Source organism: Bos grunniens, chromosome 6, assembly GCF_055505025.1.
Source record: "Bos grunniens cultivar Pamir isolate PY7600 chromosome 6, Bosgru_T2T1.0, whole genome shotgun sequence".
NCBI lineage: Eukaryota > Metazoa > Chordata > Mammalia > Artiodactyla > Bovidae > Bos > Bos grunniens.
Genome location: NC_141170.1, coordinates 53,051,997 through 53,072,212, shown reverse-complemented (window position 1 = coordinate 53,072,212; position 20,216 = coordinate 53,051,997). Strand labels below are relative to the sequence as shown.

At 35.4% G+C, this 20,216-nt stretch overlaps 1 protein-coding gene across 3 annotated transcripts in view; it reads right to left on the bottom strand.

Annotated features, from left to right (window-relative positions):
• The window catches only part of COX7B2 (cytochrome c oxidase subunit 7B2), a 136,404-nt gene that overhangs the window by 71,103 nt on the left and 45,085 nt on the right, over nt 1–20,216 (bottom strand). The window contains exons 2-3 of one of the 3 annotated variants that reach the window (XM_086407689.1): nt 12,855–12,980; nt 12,027–12,082 (exon numbers count right to left, since the gene is read on the bottom strand). The gene's annotated coding sequence lies outside the window, so the exon portion shown is untranslated. Of the gene's footprint in view, nt 1–12,026; nt 12,083–12,806; nt 12,981–20,216 lie in introns of those variants that run through there. The other 2 variants (XM_086407690.1, XM_086407688.1) reach the window with 2 other exon arrangements.

Here is a 20,216-nt window from a genome sequence, read left to right as displayed (position 1 = left end):
ATCATCATCATCAGGGAAAGAAAAAAAGGAGTTTCTGAGTCATTAAAGCATATTACTTACAATGTCCACTTTTCTACCAAAAATTAGTAGGCAAGCAATAAAATAACAATAAAAGCAGGAAACTGTGACCCCTGTTCATGAAATATTCATTTTAATATAACCTGACTTTGAACAGGCACAGATGCTAGACATACCAGGCAAAGAATTCAAAGCAGCTATTACAAACATGTTCAAAGAATTAAAGAGAGATATGGTAAAGAATTCACCTTCCAATGAAGGAGAAGTGGAGCACACAGGTTTGATGCCTGGGTGGGGAAGATCCCCTGGAGAAGGAAATGGCAACCCATTCCAGCATTCTTGCCTGGGCAATCCCATGGACAGAAGAGTCTGGCAGGCTACAGTCCATGAGGTCACAATGAGTCAGACAGGACTTAGTGACTAAACATCACCATTCAAAACTTAAAGGAAAACACTTCAATGTGTGAACAGATATGGAATCTTAGCAGAGAAATAGAAACTATAAAAAGAATGAGATGGAAATTCTGGATTAAAAAGTAAACTGAAATTTAAATTTTACTAAATGCGGTCAATACTAGTTGAAAAAGAATCAATGAATTTGAAAGTAGATCATTAGAATGAATAGAATTTGAAGAGACAAAAACTTTAGAAAATAAATAAAGGCTCAGAGACTCTGAGTACTCACTCAGAAAGTGAAAAGTCACTCAGTCGTATCTGGCTCTTTGTGACCCCAAGGACTGTAGCCCACTGGGCTCCTTTGTCCACGGAATTCTCAAGGCAAGAATACTGGAGTGTATAGCCATTCCCTTCTCCAGGATCTTCCCAACCCAGGGATCAAACCCAGGTCTTCTGCATTGCAGGCAGATCCTTTACTGTCTGAGCCATCAGGGAAGCCCCAGAAACTCTGGGGTAACATCAAATGATTCAATGTACCAGGAGAATAGAGGCAACAAATGAAAGAGAAATATTTCAAGAATTAAGGGCTGTAATCTTCATAAACTTAATATAAAGGAAAAAAGAAAGAAAAAAGTATTATTAACTTACATATCCAAGAAGTTTAACAAACTCCCAGTGGGGTAAACACAAAGAAAATCACACTCAGGTACTGCACAGTCAACTTCTGAAAGCTACAGATTAAAAAAAAAAAGCTCTGGAAGCAGGGGAAAAATTGACATATTACATAGATGTCGATAGTGATTCAATCAACAATGGGTTTTATATCAAAAACAGTGGATTCCAGAAGAGAATGATGTGTCCATAGCACAAATGAAAAAACAATTCAGCTAAGAACTAATCTATATCGAGTGAAACTACTCTTCCAAAATAAAGTTGAAAAACATTTTTAATGAGTTAGCAGAGGTTCACTAAAAGAAATGCTAAAGGAAGTCTGAAGGATTAAAAAGAAATGATATATAAGATACACAAGAAGAAATATAAACTGTACATATATGTATAGTATGTATACATCTAACTGTGTATGCGTACACATATATGTATGCATGCATATATGTGTATGTGTATGTATGTAGAGATACATTTTCTCCTTTTAATTTCTTTAAAAAACATGTTGAGTATAAGAAGTGAAAAAGAATGTTCACACTGCATGATCCCACTTATATGATATTCTAGAAAAAGCAAAACTAATCTTTAACAACAGAAAAGAGAACATTAGTTGTCTGGGGCTGGAGACAAAAGGAAGAAATTGACTGCAAAGGGTCACAAGGGTAGTTTCTGGTGTGATGGAAATTTTCTGTATCTTCATTGTGATGGTAAGCACACAGATGTATATACTTGTCAAAATTTTCATACTGTATCCTCAGCATGAGTGCATTTTACTGTATATAAATTACACCTTATTAACTTTGATTAAGATATATATAAAGCAAAAAACTACTAAATTTGACAAAACATGCAGAATTTCTGTTCAGTGAAGAATACTATAAGCAAAATTAAAAGATATTAAAGACTAGATGTTGCAAAGTATTAATCGAGAATATATAAGAAGCTCCTAAAAATTGTCAAGGAAAACACAAGAAACCCAAAAGAATGAACAAAGGCTACATATGTGAAAAAGAGGCTCATCTTCACTACTAAGTAATACAAATTTCAAAATACCAATTTTCAAAGTGACAAAAATCAGGAAGTTGCATAGTACAAATGTTAGAAAATATAAGAGTGAAGTTAAGCTTCCAGGTTTTACTGTTAGGCCTATAAACTATTTTAGAAAAGCAATCAAGAAGTACTTAGTAAAATTATATCCACATGTGACCTATAGAATCCTCTTGGTAATACAAAGTGTCAATCATAAGAGATAAGATGAGTAAAATGTGGTATATGCATGAGACGAACTCAAGGGAACAATCAGAAGAATAAAATTAGATGAATACTATTAAGAGAATTAATAAATCACAAGAAAAAACAGGGCTGATCAGAAAACCTATTAAATAGAATAAGTAAGTGAAAGTCATTCAGTCATGTCCAACTCTTTGCAACCCCATGGACTGAGTGACTGACTTTCATTTATTCTCTAGGCCAGAATACTGGAGTGGGTAGTCTTTCCCTTCATCCAGGAAATCTTCCCAACCCAGCCATCAGACCCAGTCTCCAACACTGCAGGCAGATTCTTCACCAGTTGAGCCACAAGGGAAGCCCAAGAATACTGGAGTGGGAAGCCTATCCCTCCTCCAGCGGATCTTCCTGATCCAGCAATTGAACTGGGGTGTCCTGCATTGCAGGCGGATTCTTTACCAGCTGAGCCATCCGGGAAGCCCACTGGTCATAATTTATGTAAACTAAAAACACATGAACACATACATGCAGAGTAACACTATACAATTTTCAAATATACATTCAACTCAAATCTAACATGAGTAAGAGTGGAGAGGAATGCCAATGGAGACAAGGAATCAAGTAAAGGTAGTAAAAGAAGAAAGATCTTACACATCTTGCTACTTTAAAGTTAATTAATTTGTAATTACCTAATTGATGAACTTGTTTCTTTCCTACCTGATGCTAAAGCGACCTAGAATGGTTCTGACAGTTTGTATCTTAAGCACTTCATTTCTTTTTCTTAACTCATAAAATTATTTTTTTGTTACATTTGAAACCTATTTATAAAATCATATTTTTAAAAAATCAAATGTTTTTTTAAAATAGGTTTATGAGATAAAACATAAGTCTTCTACTGTTTCTGCCCTGTTCCTGATTCTCACTCCTCTGAATACACTATTTTGATAATTCTAGTGCTTCTTTTTTTATCTTTTCCATGCTTTTAATTTAGCATTTTATTTCTGAGAGTTCTATTAAGTTTTCATTTTATTTCTTCAAGTTTTAGAACAAGCTTAACTAACAACAGCAATAATAATAATAAATACAATTATGTTCCAGTTGATAATAGAGCAATTTTGTTTGCTATTGCTCTGAACACTCAAATCCACATACAAATACACAAACTCATGTCATTTTCACAAATACATTAATTTTCTAGGCTGTTACAGAAATCAGACTATATATATTATATAGCAATGAGATTTTATATGTGTATGCTTATGTGTATACACATTTAACTCAATGCCCAGCACAAAATAAGTACTATAGATAGAGCTCCATTTAAACCTCCATTAATTTTAAAAAGTAGTGTGCAGAATCAGGATACATCTTTAAATATTTTAGACTATATCAATCTCCTAAATCCTGTTTTACAAAATTCTTTCTCTATGATGAATAAACACCTTTAACAGCTAAGATTTAAAAGTTTTTTCAAAAAAAATAAATAAATAAAAAATAAATAAAAGTTCTTTCAATAAAATCATTAACTTGAATTATTTATCTATAATTCTCTATATTCCATTAATAACATAATGTGACAAATCACACAAAGGTAATGTCAGAGAGTCCCATTACAAACACTTATGGCTCTTAATCCTCATCCCTTGATAGTACTGTGGAATGAGAACTATGCTTCAGGGTAAAGTTTCCAAAAGCAAACAATTCAATTCTGATTACCTTAAGGGAGAGCAGATAAGGATAACATTTTACTGATGATAAAGTTGTCAGCAATGACTGAGTCACAAAGGACATTCAGCTCAACTTTTATCAAAGATCCAATTAAATTAGAACAATGTCTCTCTAGGCATTCTGCTTAACTACGTTTTTCCATATTTAAATTTAGCTATAGGATGTATCTGCACTACATTTTCCAAACATTCTGTTTCCTAATGGATCATCTTTTCTGTAATGCCTACTATTGGTCATTTGGTTACATTCTTTATTGAGGCAGCTCTAAGTTTAGTAGTCAACTTTAGTTAGAAAAAGGTATTTAAATTTTCAATTTGTTTCTGGCTTCCAATTCATACCATTAAATCTGTTCAGGCCACTGTAACACAAAATACATAGACTGGATTGCTTGAACAATACAATTTCTCACTTCTGGAGGCTGCAAAGTTTAAGATCAAAGTGCTGGCAGATTTGGTTCCTGGTGAGAGCTCTCTTCCTGGCTTGCAGTGTATCATAGATCACTGTGTCCTCACATAGAGCTCTAGTCTCTTCCCCTTCTTATATTAATTATATTGATAATCCTCTAACATCTAACACTGTTCCCACTATGGGGTCTCCACTCTCATGACTTCATCTAAACTAAGGAACTCCGAAAGGCTCCACCTCCTAATACCATCAAATGAATTTTGATGAATGAATTAACAAATGAATTCTGGGGAAACACAAACATTCAGTCCACAACACATACTTTGCAATTATATTTAATTTGAAATCAACACAGAAACCTTAAACATATTTTTAAGTATATTCTCATTATAATAGTTTTCACTCTGCATTTATTGAGTATTTTAGAATGTTCTTATAATACTGGTGTGCATCAGACTTACCTGGGGAAGCCTGTGCAACATATAAGTGAGATCCAACCCAAACATACAAGTAGAGGCACAAATAAATGAAAACATTACCTTTGGTTTTCTATAGGTGAAAACTCTTGAAAGAAAAAAATATCTTCCTATATAAATAATCTAAGGAAGATACTGAGAAGTTAAAAACAAAATGCCTCTTTAAATAAAACTTCTTTGCAAATTCGTAATTAATTCCTGATTATTATATGACCTTGATCTCTTTTGGAAATCTAACGTAATTTTCAAGTTATATTCATCAAATATTAATGACTCACTATAATCATAACCTTGTTTATCAAAATCAGGAATATATTATTTGGAGATAGGTTTCATCAACAGGAAGAGACAGTGCTCTTAGAAAAGTAATGATGATTATATATCCACCAAGAGTTTTTTATAACATTCTCTTTTTTGTGTTTCTATATAGCCTCACGGGCTTCCCAGGTGGCTCAGTGTTAAAGAATCCACCTGACAATGCAGCTAATGCAGCAGATTCAGGTTTGATCCCTGGGTCAGGAAGATTCCCTGAAGGAGGCAATGGCAACCCACTCCAATATTCTTGCCTGGAAAATCCCATGTATAAAGGAGCCTGGCAGGCTGTAGTCCATGGGGTCACAAAAAATCGGATATGACTGAGCAACTGAGCATGTATGCACACATACAGCCTCATGCTGTTTGCTACATTTCAGAAATACTAAAAAGGAAGGTAAGGTTTGGTTAAGGACAATAATAGTAATAAACCATAGAACAGATTTATAAATGAAAAGACACCAAAGGTCAAAACTCCTCATTCTGAGACTGAGGTTGAAATAAGTGAAGCTACTTCAAAAAGAGAAGACATGAATAAAGTGAACATAGGCATTTACTGAATTCTGGATGCCTAGAACATAAATCTAGAAAACAGTATACTCTTTGAAAGCACATTAGTGTTTCACAGATGAAGCAAAGCAGCCTGCCAACTACAAGCAAAATAGTTCCTAGAAAATTTAGATGAGTTTGCATATTCTAGATAAGCATCAAATTATGAAGAAAAGGTAAAAGGTATTTAGGTCAAACCCTTATTCTGTGGCATTTGACATCATGCAAAGTAATCATGCTTCCTCAGAGGCAGCAAGCACTTTAAAAGCTATTAAAAAAAAAAAAACGAATGAACTATCTATATGTCTTACATTAGAAATAATTTAATTTGTAATAAATGATTTAATATATTTCAGATATAAAAATATATAAAAATGAAATATATATATATATATATACACACACACCAGAAAATCACTCTTGATCAAATTCCATTTTAACAAGGTAATTAGCATCCTTCATTAGATGAAGAATGCAGATGCAATATGGTCATAGAAGCCAAAATATCTCTTTATTTTTGTTAGTTATCCTCTTTTTTCTTTTTCAGGAAGACTGGAACTGTACCACAGAAAAGTGTCTATAATTTTCTATCAGACCCTGGGAGTCATCTATCAAAGCATAACTTGGTCCATTAATCCTGAGTAGAGCAAAAGTATGGAGTATTCTGTGATCACACAACATGTCTTGTTGCCTGATTGGTATTCATAGCTTCTCTCAAGTGTGTGGTAGACTAGAGATGGCCAGTCCTTATTATTCAAACCTGGATCACTGGCAGCTTTCCTCTCATTCATCTTCTGGGAAAACCCTGTGTCACAGTTAAAAGAAATAGTAACGTGCTCAAATTTCCTTCTGTAGTTTAGCCCAAGACCTGAGAATTCTGAATGGCATTTGGCCCAAGCCCAGAAATTTTATTCCACATTGATTTTTGCCTTTCCTGAACATTTTTTCATTTCAAAATCTGTACCAAAAAAACATCACTTCAAGATCAAGCACTGAAATCAATGCCAATGTCCCTGGACTCTCTTTTTGAAGCAAGTTCTTTGAATGTTTAGTGCTTTTCAAAACATTGACCGATTAAAATTTTTATGCTCTATTTTGAGACCATTTTCTCATTTTAACTCCTTTGAGTGGCTGTAATTTTATAAATAGTGTCCTTATTATGATCTGTTTCTGGCTTTCCTCACAGACTGTGCCGAGAGTCCCGGAGAAGAGCAGCCTATTTTTGTGCTCTCTTGAGGAGGCTTGTTCCCTAGCCCTCCCTCATTGTGAGTCTGTTCCGGGCTGTTGGCTGCCTGATGTTTTGATGTCTCTCTCCATTAACTAACTCTTGCCTTTCAACCACCGAGCTTCAGTTCCTTGTTTACTGCCATCCTTGTCACAGCTCTTGGCTTACTATTCTGTGTCAACAGAATCCTTGGCAACTTCCTGTGTCATTTCTTGCCACTCCTTCTCCACAGATTGCTTTTCACCAATTTGACTTTCCAAAGATAGCCTGTCAGCAATTCAAAGTGTAGATTTTTATCTCTGGTTTCAGAGACTGTGTTCATTTTAATTATTAGTGAGAGTCAGAAGACAGACCCATAAAGGTAAGTAACCACCCACACTGTCCTGTCCAAGGTGCCTGAAATCCCAGAAAAGAGGTTCATTTCTCTGATTTCAAAAATTGCAGCTTTGTTTTTAGGAGAGCTTGATCAAATTGTAAATACTGTCTTCTGTACACACTTAGGCTTTTTACATATACTGCTGAAGTGTTTACCATATTATATATGCGATTTCATATTCTATTGTCATAATTCATCATAGTTCATATATAATATCACAATTAATTTTATGTTTATATGCATCTATGGGACTGTAAGCCATCTACATAGGAATGATGTTCTAGACCTTATACGTTAGTGTCTAGTGTAGTATATGATGACAATAGGTCTAAATACATGGCTGTTGAGTTACCAGATACAAAACACTTGGAACAGGTGAAAAACTTATACCACTAACTTCCAAGGCATTCATTTCAACTGTAAGAAGTATCAATTTGGGAACCGAGTCAGTTGATGCAACAGAAAATTCAAATAACAATGACTTAAACACAAAATGGTGACACTTGTCTCTCATAATAAGTTCAAGGGAAGAAGATTACTGATATTGATTTGGAAGTTCAAGTAAGTCATGGCTAAAATTTCAGCAATATTCCTAATCTTTCAAAGTAGCAAGGTTCCAGTCATCATGAGCACCTTCCAGGAACAAGAAAGAAAAGGCCAGAAGGAAGACAAGAAAATCAACATCAAGAATGCAGAAATTTCCCAGGAATTTCATCGGATTTTTGTTTATATTTCATTAGACAGAATTATGGCAGATTGTCTCCCATAGCAACAAGGAGAATGAGATAATGGGGAATTTGTGGGTTTTTTTTTCTTTCTCTTGACTCCACAAGTAAGAAGAAGAGAATGAGTACAGAACAAGTCACAAGAAATTGCTGTCACACAGGGGTACTGAGAAGTGCATGAGTGCTGGGAAAAAGTCAATTTAAGTGAAAATGTAAAAGATTCAATGTAAATGAAAGAGAGCATATAAAGTCAGCTGATGGCTGCTTCACTATCCTGCCCAGCTGACAGAAATCAATCAGATCCACAAGCCTGACTGAGGCATGGGATCTTCATGGGAATCCTAACACAATATTTATTTTTCATCAAGCCTCTTTATGGGTTTTATAAATAAAGTAGTCCTGAGCATTTTCTAAATATCTGGCTCTGTGGTATGTTGAATAATATAACACAATATTTGCTTTAAAGCTGCCCTCCTTAATCTAAACTTTGTAACAACAGAAGTGAGCACAGGATCTTGCAATTGTCCACTAAAGAAGCACTTAGACTCTCTATGTGCTTGTGGGGTGAGTTTTGAGAGGGAAGGACTGACTGTCAGAGAAGAAAAAGTGGAGCTTACCAGATGAAATGCAGAAGGATGTTACCAGCATAAAGGCAAATGCATTAGTGCATAAAGGCTCAGGAAAGCATTCTGGGATGTGTAACGTATTCAGTAGTGCAAAGCACAGAATTCAAAGAGTAAAGACAACGGTAGTGAGGCAAATCAGAAGACAGGTAAGCAAGAACCAAAGAGTCTTTTTGAACAATGAGACAATGAATAATTTTAAGCTGTTACTAGCTCTAAGTTTTCAGAAAATTATTCTGGTGCTACCGGGGACAATTTATAGGAGACAGGTAACACTGGAGGGAGAATTCAGTTAAAGGAGTATTCCGACTGCTCCAATGAAAAATATGATTTGTTTCCATGAAAAATATGATTGTTCCAATGAAAAATATGAAAAATAAAGGAGTATTCCAATTGTTACAATGAAAAATATAGGATTTGGGGAAAAAAAGAGACTGGATTCCATGAACATTAAACAAGTCAAAGAATAAACTCACCAAATGCTGTGTGTGTATGTGTATGTAATGGGCAGGCAGGAGACTAAGTTCCGAAATGGGACAGAAATGAGGGCAGAAAACTAAAACAACTCCCATTTCTTCACTCATTCATGGATTCAATAATGATGATTTTCCTAGAGATAGTGTTCCAAAAGAACAAGCCTGTTCACACCGTTTCCTTACTGAGTTGTTTAGTAGTCTTCAAAACAACTTATTAGCAAAAAGAGAAACTTATATTAGCTTCTGTAGCAATTAAAGAATAAAATCTGGTATCTAAAACATGAGGGAAAATTCTTAAACCATAAGGAAAATGATGTAGCCTTCACAAAGCCATTCCTAGTAATTAGATACTTAAATACTAATAAGAACAATAAGGCACAAAGGAATAGATTATGGTTCCAGCTCCAGAGAAAACCAGCAGAAATGGTGAGTTGGAAGCATGATTAGCATTTATTACTTTATAGTATGCATAAACGTACCTCAAAGTTCACTAACCCAATAGTCCTTGTCACTACTATCAGCTCAACCATGCTAATAACCTCTTAATGCGTTGCCTGGTTTGAAAAAATTGTGTAGAAGAATAAATCCCCAAAGTAATTCTGATTTCCAAATATAAAGAGCATCCATATTAAAAGATCCAGCTCTTCTTTTTCAAAAGATTGGGTTCTTGTACGTTTGTATATTGGGAGATGATTTGACCTTAAGGACAATAAAATCAATGAATTAACAGAAATGAGTAAGTATGATTTAAACAAATACAAAGCATAGTGTTTATAAGCTCATTTTAAATCAGAAAGACAACAATAGAAATCTTGGCCTAAGCCTCATCAATAACACAGAACAGCACCCACTTTACAGAATTATTTTGAGAATGAAATGCTCACAAGGCATCCAGCCTTAAATCTGACAGATAGTAAATCTTAAATGCATATTGATATAAATGACGAATTAACAATATTCTGCAAAGTAGCAATTTGCATTCCCCTTTTACAGAGAGATTAAGGCTCTGTGATGGATACCGATTTATTCAAGGTCACAATGCTAGTAAATTTCAACAACAGATTCAAATACAGGTCAACTATCATAGGTTCACTGTTCTGATTTTTTTAATTCTATATTTTAGAAAATATCCTTTTAACAGGCCAGGACATAATATAAATCCTGTGCTGAACTTCTAACTTCAGAATTCAATGAAAGAGGTACCATATAGAAGAAAATGAAAGTAAAACCAGTTTACTCCAAAGAGTTCAGTGTGATAGCCCTATAAATGATCATGTTTAGAACCTAAAAGAAATGGTTAATATCATCATGATAATTTAAGTTTGGAGAAGAGACAGTAGAGGGAATATAACTGCAATTACCAAATTTACAGAAATGTAGTTTAGAATAATATACACATTTTCAGTTTGCAAGGATGGTTTAATTACACCCCAAGGACTAAATATTAAATGCAAGGGAAAATGAAGTTATAAAATAGACAATCTGTTGCCACATTTGAATGATAATTTACAGGAGTGAGGGTGATTTCAGGGGGTGGGTAAGAGTTCTGTTTATGATTCAAGGATGAATTATTATGTTTATATTTGGAATTTCTGTGGTTATAGGAGGGTACTAGAATATAAAAAAAAAACTTAGAACTTAAGATCAATTTTTTCACACAATGAATATTTTAAAAGTAAAATGTGATGTCTTAATTCTCATATTTAATTATTAAAATGTTCATGAGTTTACCAAAAAGAAACTGTTTATAGAAATTTGGCACTGAACAAAGCTACCACCATCAAAGAATTTTATTACCCTGTAAAATTTTATCTCAGTATATAATTTAATATTTACCAAAGCATATATTACTGATCATTAACTTTAACTTAAGGAGTTTACGGCTTAGTATTCCCAAATTCTACATTCAGGTTCACCACTGATTCCAGATATAAAAATGGATAAGGGCAAGGCAAAAAATAAATTCACATTTCTTCAGATAGTTACACATCATACTGGTCTGGCTGGCATAGCAGGAAAAGAAGTCATATCACCATATAATAGAAAAATGAAAAAAAAAAAAGAAAAATGAGATTTAAAAAACAGTATATAAAAAAGCTAACAAAGGATATTGTACAGGACACAGAATTTTAAGTTTTATCTTTTAATAACTTATAATGGAGTATAATATACAAAGATTCTGAATCACTGTACTGTATACTTGAAGTTAAGATAATATTAAAAATCAACTATATGTATCAATAAAAGAGTACTCAATAAAAATGTTTTAAAATGAAAAAGGATAGTGCCTAAATTTCTCATAAGCATGATTATACAATCACACCAGGGGGCGCTCTTAACACTGAAATGATGGATGGCATTTTAAAACAAATGGTGGTCTCAGCTAGCTAAAAAAATGATCTTTCTAAGCCTGTACAGTACTTGCAATAAGTGTTTACCTCTCCAAAATGTTTGCTGGCAATAAACACATTTTATTTTTCATCCAACTGCTTTCATTTTAAGATTATCAAATTAATCTCTCAAATAAAACATTTTTGACAGATAGGAATTAATCTTATTTTGGAAACATTTACCTATTTACATATGCCCCCCATTCTTTCTGTGGTGGGACTAATTCTGAATAATAAATACACTGCTTAGAAGTACATACAACTTTTCACCCCGACTTTGTTGTTAATTTTATTTGTTTATAATTTCTTACTAGCACTTTCCATACTTCCCCCGCCCCCATAAAAAAATGGGTTCCTTAAAATTATCTAAAATTGACACTCATAGTGAAATTCTAATCGTGGCGCTATGGGCCTTTTCCATATCTTATCATTACCTGACAGGAACACTGAAGCTCAGATGTTCTCCTCACAAAGTTCAAGATTCAGATTCCTAAAAATATAATTAGAGAATTAGTATGAGGTTTCAAGGAAACAGAAAAAGGCAAAAAGTAAAGAGTGAGCTATATTATCCAGAAAATCACCATAGAACTACTCCACCAACAACAAAATATTTTACACAAGCAACACCTGATTAAACAAACCTGAAGAAATAAAGTACAAAGAAAAGAACTGCAAAGCATATGAAAGGAAGGGGACATGGTTCCTGCCTTCCTATGGAGATACAGAAGGAGTCTGTAAAATTTTCTAAACCCATGTAGTAGAGACCACACTCTTTTATCTGTCAGCTGCCTCCATGAGTCACCATTTACCTGTGTCCAAGCCCAAATAGGCAGAGTTCTGATCAAGGTTCACCTGATATGTACAAATATAGGCAGCTACCTCATCCATGCGAGTTCAAGGAAACAATTATGAACGTCTCTACTGTTTGTGCCCTAAATCCACTTTAATGCCTCAAATTCTAGTCACAGGAACACTTTTTTTCTATTCTATAAAAACACACCTGGAGAAAATGATATATTTATTCAATACTTTCAACCAAAGTGTAAATGGATGATGGGAAGCCCTACCTAACCAGAAACAGATAATAACAGTTTTCCAAAATGTGGGTATGAAAGAAAAACAAAAAGAATAATGGAAGAAAAGCAGGAAGGCCCAAGAAGAGAAAACCCTGAAGACAGAGTATATTAAGACAGGACGTATGTGACTCCCATTACCTGCACCTCCTACTCTGTACTGAGAGGTTCATTAAGGCAAAAGCAGACCTGTTTGCTGAGAGGCAACTCTGGCACACTGTAAAATCACAAGAGTTTCCATCAGCAGCAAAGTCAGAAAGCTGAGGGGCTGGAGTGTCACGTGGTCCATCCCGGTAGAAGCAGGCGCTGAGCTGGCTGGTAGAAAACAGATAGAGGTTACTTCTCATTATGACTCCAGTTGCCAGAGTCGCCAAGGGACCTATATTTTAGATCAGGTCCCAGTGCTACCTGAACATAAGGATCAGGTCCAACTATTTGTGACCCCATGAACCACATCACATCAGGCTTCCCTACCCATCACCAACTCCTGAAGCTTGCTCAAATTCATATCCATCAAGTCGGTGATGCCATCCAACCATCTCATCCTCTGTTGTCCCCTTTGCCTCTTGCCTTCAGTCTTTCCCAGCACCAGGGTCTTTTCCAATGAATCAGTTCTTTGCATCTGGTGGTCAAAGTATTGGAGCTTCAGCTTCAGCATCAGCCCTTCCAATGAATATTCAAGACTGATTTCCTTTAGGACTGACTTGTTTGATCTCCTTACAGTCCAAGGACACTCAAAAGTCAAAAGACTCTTCTCAACACCACAGTTCAAAAGCATCGAACTTCAGTGCTCAGCTTTCTTTATGGTCCAAATCTCACATCCACACATGACCACTGTCAGCAAAGTATATCTCTGCTTTTTGATATGTTAGGCTTGTCACAGCTTTTCTTCGAAGGAGCAAGCGTCTCTTAATTTCATGGCTGCAGTCACCATCTGCACTGATTTTGGTGCCCAAGAAAATAAAATCTCTGTTTCCATTGTTTCCCCATCTATTTACCATGAAGTGATGGGACTGGATGCCATGATCTCAGTTTTTTGAATGTTGAGTTTTTAAGCCAGCTCTTTCACCCTCCTCTTTCATCAAGAGGCTCTTTAGTTCCTTTGCACTTTCTGCCATAAATGTGGTGTCATCTGCATATCTGAGGTTACTGATATTTCACCCTGCAATCTTGATTCCAGTTTGTGATTCATCACAAACTGGATTGTGATTCATCAAGTCTAGCATTTCGCATGATGTGCTCTGAATATAAGTTAAATAAGCAAGATGACAATATACAGCCTTGATCTACTCCTTTCCCTATTTGGAATCAGTCTGTTATTACATGTCCGGTTCTAATTGTTGCTTCTTGACCTGCATACAGATTTCTCAGGAGGCAGGTAAGACTGTCTGGTATTCCCATCTGTTTAAGAATTTTCCACAGTTTCTTATGATCCACACAGTCAAAGGTTTAGAATAGTCAATGAAGCAGATGTTTTTCTTGAATTCTCTTGCTTTTTCTATGATCTAACAGATGTTGGCAATTTGATCTCTGGTTTCTCTGTCTTTTCTAAATCCAATTCGAATATCTGGAAATTCTCAGTTCACGTACTGTTGAAGCCTAGGTTGGGGAATTTTGAGCATTAATTTGCTAGCATGTGAGATGAGTGCAATTGTGTGGTAGTTTGAACATTCTCTGGCATTGTGCTACTTTGGGATTGGAATGAAAACTGACCTTTTCCAGTCCTGTGGCCACTGCTGAGTTTTCCAAATTTGCTGGCATATTGAGTGCGGCACTTTCACAGAATCATCTTTTAGGATCTGAAATAGCTCACTTGGAATTCGATCACCTCCACTAGCTTTGTTCGTAGTGATGCTTCCTAAGGCCCACTTGACTTTGCACTCCAGGATGTCTGGCTCTAGGTGAGTGATCACACCATTGTGGTTATCTGGGTCATGAAGATCTTTTTTGTATAGTTCTTCTGTGTATTCTTGCCACCTTTTCTCAATATCTTCTGCTTCTGTTAGGTCAATACTGTTTCTGTCCTTTATTGTGCCCATCATTGCATGAAATATTCCCTTGGTATCTCTAATTTTCTTGAAGAGATCTCGTCTTTCCCATTCTATTGTTTTCCTAAATTTCTTTACATTGATAAGCATAATCAAGAAATGACTAATTAAAAAGTAAGAGATTTAATAACTTGGGTCTTGGATAAGAGAGAAGAGTCAAGAATGACACAAGTTTCTTGATCTCAGGAACTGAAAGCATAGAATATAGCTGCCATTTAGTGGGACTGTGAAACCACTGGTGAAGCAATTATTTTTACTATTAGGGGAAACAATTATTTTGACTTTCGATATTTGAATTTTTTAGATATCTATCAGACATACTCAAAAGAAACAATATAAAGAATGCAGCGTCTTATCAGTGTGGAGTTTACAGAAGGATTTGTATGTGCTTGTGTATGCCAACTCAGTCACATTTGTCTCTTGTGACCACACAGACTGTTAGCCTATCGGTCTTCTCTGTCCATGAGATTTTTCCTGGTGAGAACACTGGATTCTTTACTGCTGAGCTACAGAGGAAGCCCCTTACAGAAGGATATCAAGTTTTAAATATAAAACAGGATTGTAAACTCATTGATAGTATAAAGACATGAGATACAAGAGGAAGTGAGTACAGACAGAGAAGAAAGATGACAGAGACCAGCCTTAGGGGTGAGTAGATTCTTAAGGTGCCTCACTCCTTCCTGCCTCCTGGGTATCATGCTCTTGTTTGATTCCCATTCCCTAGAATGTGGGCAGGACCTGTAACTTGCTTCTAACCAACAGAATACATGACAGCATGCACATGATTGACACTGTGAGCACAGTATTACAATAAAGTATATAGTGCCCACAGTGTTGGAGATTTTCCCTTGCTAGCTGATTTCTGTGAAGCAAGAGCCATGTTGGGGAACCCACTAGGCAAAGAACCGAGGGCAGCCTCTATCTGGCTTCCTGTAATGTCTCTGAACTTCAGCCAAGAAATGAAGCCCTCACTTCTATTGCCTTAAGAAAATGTATTTTGCCAACAACCTGTTTAGCTTGGAAATATATTCTTCTCTAGTAAAGATTCAGATGTTACCTCCACACCAGCTGACACCTTGTCTGCAGTCTTTCAGAAGACTTACTTAAGCTGCATCTAGACTTTTGACCCAAAGAAACTGTGAGATAATATATGTGTGCTGTTTAAAACAATTGGAAAGTGTCAGTTGCTCAGTTTTTTCTGATTCTTTGTGACACAAAGACCAAAGACCCCAAGCAGGGACCACCACGCTCCTCTGCCCATAGAGTTCTCCAGGCAAAAATACTGGAATGGGTAGCCGTTCCCTTCTCAAGAGGATCTCCCCCACCTGGGGATTGAACCTGGGTTTCCTGCATTGCAGGCAGATTCTTTACCATCTGAGCCAACTTTGATGTAATTTTTTTATGCATCAGTAGAAATTTATGCAAGTCCTGAGCTACTACAAAATTTAGAGGCTAAGGAATTATGAAAAAGCCAGGGAAAAGACGAACAAAGAGAGACTAGTGAGGTAGGAGGAAAACCAAGAGAAAAGCATTTCTCCAAGAGAAATTTCTCCAGATTCTTCAGACAAATCTGACACAGAGATAAAGAGCAAAGAGAAAGTTGAGTCCTCTGACCTACTAGGGGCACAGGGGGTAATCACCAATTACAGGAACAAGGAAACCAGGGGAGCCATCTCCATTCCAGCCTTGGAATCCTCTACTTAACACCTTGCTGGCAGAAAGGTAAGAGGCAGTGATTCTGCGTGCACATTGGTAGAAGCCAGTAAGCATTCAGTTCCTTCTGCCTTAGGAGGTCATTCACTAATACTACTAGTCCTTTCAATGAAAGACTAAGTTTTTTAAGCAATGATGAGTGTCCCTGCAGATGTTTCTGTGAAGAGGTGGGTCTTAGTGTTCTAGCCAGCTTATAGGTGATCATCATTGGAAGGGACACAAGAAGCAAAGTCCCAGCCGCCTTCACTCCAGCCTCCTTCTGAGGAGAAAGCACTAAGTAGCATTCCTAAGTAAAAGACATTCAGCCTTATTAGGCTCCCAGGAAGACCCAATTAGTGCCAGAGTTGTGCTACTTCACTGTTTATAAGGCTTTGAAAGTTGGTATTTCAAAACTGGTTAACACTTAATATTAATCAAAGTCAGTTCATTTTAATTACTAAGTGGCTAACAACTTATTTTTAAACTTTTGTTTTTAGACATGCTCAGATTAGCTTTTAATGTGCATTTTTTAAAAATTAATACAACTAAATCTAATGAGCATGTATTATGTGAAAGGCCCTGAATTAACTAGGTATGTCTCAGTGAAAGAAACTGCCCTGCCACTTTTTGAACATCTATAATTTGTAAGCAAACTTATACTATTTATAAAACACTGTCACATAATCAAAACCTATGTTGTGCCCTAGTATCATTAATATTCAGCTTTTATCTACATTTATCTACAGTGAGCATCCTATTTTCCTATAATGCTTTGAAAGCAGTTTCTTTCTTGTTCATTTATTCACTGAAGATATATTGAGCACTTACTTAGTTAAATAGAGAGGCAAACTGTATAAAAGATACACAAGTATTCATTATTCCTGTTCTATTAGAAAACAATACTATCCAAAACGTGCAAAATGTTTCCCTTTTATTTTACATATGCAATATGTGGTATCTATATGTATGTGTGTGTGTATACATGTGTTATATGTACGTGTATATTATACAGAGTTGACTCTTTTAATCAACACAGGAGTTAGGGTGACAACCATCAGCACATATAAAAATTCTTCTATACCTTTACAGTCTGCCTTCTGAATTAATGGTTCCACCATATTCTCAATTCCACATCTGTGGATTCAACCAAACTCACATTAGGTAGTATTATAGCATTTACTATAGAAAGAAATCTGCCTATAAGTGGATCTATGCAGTTGAAATCTGTGTTGTTCAAGGGTCAATTATATCTGTAAACATATACATTATATATGCATTTACTCTGCCTAACACATATATATACATATATATATATAAATATATTTTATGTGGGTATATACATATGTATGTGTGTATATATATACTTATAGTATATTTCTCTATAGATATTCTGCTAAGCTAGCAATGCAACTCTCCATCTTGCACCATCAGCTCTTCCCAAGGTTTTACTCCATTATTAATGCTAAAAGTTAAATCAATTGCTGATATACTTCATTTTGTTTGGGTTAGCAGGTTTCATTATTCTCAGTAATGTCCTTGGCACCATGAAGCAAGGGGAATTATATCATGGCATGGAGGCGTTTTCAACTTATTTTATTACTAACAGTTTTCCTAATCTTCTTTGTCCAATCCTCACTAGAATATATATCCCTCCACAGTATTTACTCCTATTAGCTTTTCACTGAAGTACTTTTGAACCCACAGTATGTGCTCGATAAGATTTACCTGACTGGAAAACTACTTTTCCAAATGACTGAGGTGGCTTGCATGAAAATGGAAATATGCATTTACACAATCAAATGGAAATACACCATTAGATAAACATATACAAACTACAGCTAAATATAAGGGCCTACAAAATGCTTAACCCATAGTTTTGTTCACTCAATAATTTGTCTAATGAATTGAAGACAATAATTGTTTTGAAAAATATGCCCATGTAATTGTTTTGAAAATTAAATCCAGCCCTGTGCTTTCTCACAGCTATTACAAAGACAGAAAAACAAGTTCTGTAACCTTATTTCCAACAAAAATAAGTATTTCATTTTATGAAAGAAAACATTTTTCCCTAGGTGATTAATTCCAAGAATTTATTGCAAAGATAATTAAAAATCAGAGCATGTCTTCCTTAATGATCTAAAGAAAGATGGATAAATGGACACAGCATTGTTAAAATGAAGATGTTGAATTGAGTGAGGTATACAGCTCTTTCCAGAAATTCTATCAACTGTGTGATTCTATCAACTATCATTCTTAGTGTTAATTATTCCTACATCCAGGGATAATTATTATTTATTAGAACAAGTTAGTGAGCATTTTCAAGAAAAAGAAACAGATTGCTAAATGAACATAAGTATCTTGTAAATTTCCCAAATACAGAATAATATGTATAGTATAGATATCACACATGGAAAACATATCTTAAGATCCATTTTCTATTCCCCTAAAATGTAATATGAAGTATCACATGAAATTATATAAGTGAACACAATTTTAGCCTATGAAACACTGCAGAAATGTAAATTAATTACTAACATTGTAAAAAAAAAAAAGTATAGTTATTTACCAAGTCATATATTAGTGAGAATAAATTGCTGTTCTCCATAGGCCAAATGCATTGCTTGCCAGTACCATAGCAGGCTGCTGAAACCATTATTCCTGATGAGTGCAATTATTAGGCAGCCAGGCTTTGTACCACATTTCCATGTCCCCATAGAAACAGAAGTCAGTCATCTTGGGCTAGGCATCTAATCCAAGGACAGTGAATTCATTGGGTTGGCTTGTGACAATAAATGAGAACTGGTTCAAGTTTAAAAAATGCTGGAGCCAATGTACTTCTTTCTCTTTGGATTCAAACTAAGAAATGACAAGGAAATTGAGCAGTGATGGAATTGAAAATGACAGAGGAATAAAGAGGCAATAAATGTTACTTGGGAATATAGGCACTGAGGATAGTAGAGTTGCCATTGGAGGTGTTTTGGTTTATGACAGGATCCAACAAAGTAGGTAGCCCCCAAGAGCACCTGCGTTGCAGTTCAGTACAAATTCATCTGTGTTCTAGTAAGAAGATGCCTTTTTTCTCCCAGCTTTAGTGAGATATAATTGACATATAACAAAGGGTAAGTTTAATGGCTACAATGTGCCAATTTGGTAGATATATATATTGCAAGCCTGGTGTGTGCAGAGTTGGAGATGACTGAGGGACTGAACAACAACAATATATTGCAAAATATTACCAGAGTAAGGCCAGTTAACACAGCCATCACCTCTCACAGTTACATGTGTGTAGGGCAGTGTGGGTGTGGGTGCATAAGAACATTTAAGATACACTCTGAGCAATTTTCAAGCACATAATACATTATATCCCCCTAATTTACTCATTTTATAACTGGAAGTGTGTACCTTTTGACCATTATCACCCAATTTCCCTCTCCCCACTGCAACTCTGTTTCTGAGTTTATTTTTTTTTTGATTTCACATATAAATGAGATCATTCAGTACTTTCTCTGACTTAAGTCACTTAGCCCTCAAGATCCATCCTTGTTGTTTGAAATTGAATTTTCTTCTATTTATGGTTGAATAAGTTTATATTATTTAGAAAATATTATATAATAATTATATTACACAATGTTTATATATTAGTTATGAGTATCAATAATCAACATACTATATTAGTGCATACTGGGTGGTAAGTCGCTTCAGTTGTGTCCAACTCTATGCAACCCTATAGATTGTAGCCCACCAGGCTCCTCGGTCCATGGGATTCTCCAGGCAAGAATACTGGAGTGGGTTGTTATGCCCTCCTCCAGGA